We start from the raw sequence: 4,102 nt of genomic DNA on the forward strand, positions 1-4,102 counted from the left end.
CGCCTTTAATCCCAGCACTCGGGAGGCAGAGGCAGGTGGATTTCTGAGTTCGAGGCCAGCCTGGTCTACAGAGTGAGTTCCAGGACAGCCAGGGCTTGAAAAACCAAAAAATAAAATAAAATCTCATACTAAAATATATTCAAAGAAATATATACTACTGCAATGAATAAATTCAAAATACAATGTGAATTAAGTGAGTTCCCTAAGAGCTGAAAGTCTCTTAGCCGATTTCCCTGTTAACATTTGCACATATATATATATTTTTTTCTTAACTTTGGCTTCTCTAGTCTTCAAAAGAATCTTATTCTATATTTCAAGCATAAGACTTCATGAAATTTTCTTTTAGTTTTTATCATTTAAAGTAATTCTGAAATGCTCGTCAAATCCTAAGCATTTAAAAATGAGAAAGAACCTTTGGATTTTAAGAGTAAGCTTCAGATGTGTCCCTTTGGTAAGATAGCTATTACTTAACTGAAATGACATTCTGCCCTAGCCATTAGTCACAGAAATGAGATGTTTTTTCATTTTTATGACTTCTGAACTCTTGACAAAACAGAAGGAAGGGTTACAAGGTCCATTAGGAGGTGACCCTCAGATAAAAAATAGGAATGACTGTGACAGTTTCAGATGGCGTGAAAATAGAAAAAACTATTTAAATACTCGAAAAAAGTATGGGCAAACAAGGTTTAAAAATTATACCTGGGAGCCAGGGAAATAGCTTAACCAGTAAGTAGTTATCCTTCGAGCATAAGGTTCTAAATTTGATGCCTGATCCCACATAAAAAAAAAAGTTGCTCCTGGTGTACACACTTGTGATGCCAGCATGGAGAGGCAGAAACAAGCAGATGCCTCGGACTCACCAGCCTAGTCCACTTAGCAAACCCCAGGCCAATGAGAGATGCTGTTTTAAAAAACCAAGGTGGACAGTTCCTGAGAAACAGCACTCGCGGTCACCCACTGCCCTCCACAAGCATGCTCCTCCACACACATGCACCTGAGCCCATATGCACACAGTTTATAATAGTCTTGTGCTCTGTAACTTTCTGAGTGATCTCAAAATCTTTTTAATTTTGGAAAACACCAATTTCTTATAAAACAGTTATGTAATCAGCTTTAGTGTACCTATTTCTTTAAGTAACTATGGATATTGGCAACTTTTAAAAGTATTTTATTTTGTGTGCATGTGCATGCGTGTGTGTTTGTGTGTGTGTGTGTGCGTTTTGAGACTGGGTTTCTCTGTGTAACCCTGGCTGTCCTAAAACTTGCTCAGTAGAACAGGTTTCCAACTCAAGAGATCTGCCTGTCTCTACCACCTGAGTGCTGGAATTAAAGGCATCCCAGCTTAAAATTATTTTCAAAAGGAAAACAGCAGTTTTAGTTTGGAAGTCCTGGCTAGGCCATAGGTCACTTATGGACTTTAACTGTCTGGGTCTCTCTATGTCTCTGTCTTTTTATTTTCTTCCTTATGAATTTTTCCTCTTCCACAAACTCTTAGGGGCTATGTCCTTTATTCTTCTTTGCTTGCTTTCACTTCTGAAGAGATCTGTCTTTGTGTATGCAGATTGGCTTGCAAGAGTTTATGTGCACTATGTGCATGCAAATGCTTTCGCATGTCAGAAGAGAACGTTGGATTCCCTGGAAATGAAGTTGCACGAAGCTGACCAAGGGGTACTGGGAACAGAACCCAGGTCCTCTGCAAGAACAGCAATTTCTCTTAACCAGTAAGCCATCTCTCCAGCTCTCCTGTTTATCTTTTCGACACAGTATTTTACTATGTAGCTTTGACTGTCTTGGAACTCACTGTATGGTCAAGGCTTGCCTTAAACTCACAGAAGTCCTCCTGCTTCAGCCGAGTGTTGGGATTACAAATGAGAGTGACCAATCTCCATTCTTTTGTTTCTCTTCACAGTCCCAGTGTGATCTCCCTCTGTAAGTTTTGTTTTTCATCTAGGAAATGACTGGCCTTAATTTTCCCCAAGCTAGGCTTCCTTTCTGACTTTAAATCTGACTTCATCTGTGTGCCACACAAATAACAGTTTGTCCCAAACTGAGTTAAGGTTTTCTCCTCTCCAAAATGTTTTTCTTCCAGAATTTCCTGTTTTCAAAGTTACTAGCAGAATTGGGAAGGTCAAAATCTGGGTTAGTCTAACAACCTCAGCTCAGCCACTAGCCCTTGACGGGCCACTTACAAAGACAAATGACAGTGCAAAGTAGAGACAAGAAATTTAATCAATATGGTGATACTGAGAAGAGAAACTCCTGAGAAGACCAATGACCAACCAAGTTCCATCATTTGGGTCCTGATCAGAGATTTGTGCTTACATAGAGTGCACCTAACCAGTCCTGGTCAAGTGTAGTCCCATCTATCCCTGACCCACTAGTGTCTGGGCCTAGCTTCTTCTGCAAGGTGGTCTGACAAGCTTTCAGAATTGTGTGAAAGCTCTTCCTGGGAGACAGGTTCCTCTTCTGGTTGGCATCAGGTCATCCAGCCTGAGATGACTGGTTCAGATGCCAGCACTCAGGTTGAGTGGCTCACAGTTGCCTAAATGGCAGTGCCAAGAGATCTGATACCTTCACTTCTGTGGGCTTTGGTACACACATGGCATATACACCATAAATAAAAATAAAAAGTCAAAAGTCACTAAAATTAGCCAGTTTGGGACTGGACAGATAGCTAGTCCAGCAGTTAAGAGCACTTGCTATTCTTGCTAGGGACCTGGACTTGTCTCCCAGCAACCACGTTTGCTTACAATCATCTTTAATTCCAGTTCCAAGGAATTTGACACTCTCTTTTGGTCTCTGAGGGTACCAGGCATGCACACAGTACATATACATATATACAGGCAAAATTCCCCAATACAAGATTAATATAATATATAAATTTTGACAAAAAAGAGAAAGAAACCTAGCCAGTTCAACCTCCTAAATGGATGTCTGTCTACAATTCTCTCTCCCCACTACTATTGCTGTAAGTCACGTCTAATTCCTGTGTTAATAGCTTTGAAATCATTCTTTTTTTGGTGGTGGTGGGGGAGCTCAGTATTTTTTTTTACTCATCTACTCCCTAATGGCTCAAGTGATCCTCCTGCCTCAGTCTCCTGAATACTCCCAGGTCAGGTTATGGACATGTCTACTCTATTTGCTCACTTTCAATTTGCCCTTCTCTCCTCCCCACTTTGATCCATTATTTTTAATTTTTTGTTTTTTCTTTTGTTCATGTATGCATGTTTCCACATGTGGGGACACGTGTACGCTCCTGTGGAGGCCTGAAATTGATGTCAATCACTCACCTTTAACTCATTAAGGCAGTGACTCTCACGGAATCCAGAGCAGGTCTAGCTGGCTAGCTTATCCTGGGGAATCTGTCTTCCGAGGGCTGGACTTTCAGGTGGCCGCCACATCCACCTAACTTTTACATGGGTTCTGGGGAGCAGAGCTCTGATCCTCAAGCCTGCTATCACTTCAGCCTTCAATGGTTTGTTTATTTATTTACAGCTCTTCAACCATAGTGATCTACTTAGAGAACAACAGTGATCATTCCTTCTCTTCATTTGCTCACACAGTTCCTGCTGGGCACCTACAGCTTGTTGGAAAACATTCTAAGATGTGGGAATCCAATGAGGCGCTCAACAGGCAGGTCAACGTCTTAGTCTCCAGAATGTTCTGTGTGATCTCTGCCATTGAACCCTTTCCCCTCTTGTTTCCAGATCACCAGCTGAATCTCATTCAGATCTTTTCATTACATTCATCTACACACTGGTCCTTCTACAGTTTCCAAACATTAGCTTAAATTTCCCTTTTTTGGAAAGACTCTCTGAGAAAGGAATATCTGTCTATCTCCTTCTAGGAGATATAATTTGTAATTATAGAATAAAGATTTGTGTGCTTCTTTGGGAGCTTTATACTCAAATTTCTACACTGAAAAAGAAAGGTAAAAATGCTAAGTTTTAGAGATACCGTATTTGCCCCTAATGTCTGCTCTTGGGGATGGGGCGGGGGGGGGGGGGAGGGGGGAGAGACAGGAAAGCTACAAAGCATGCCATCAGGGTACCAGGATACTTCATGAATTTGCCTATTGTCCACGAGCAGGGGCCATGTTGTT

Source organism: Mus caroli, chromosome 4, assembly GCF_900094665.2.
Source record: "Mus caroli chromosome 4, CAROLI_EIJ_v1.1, whole genome shotgun sequence".
NCBI classification, from domain to species: Eukaryota; Metazoa; Chordata; class Mammalia; order Rodentia; family Muridae; genus Mus; species Mus caroli.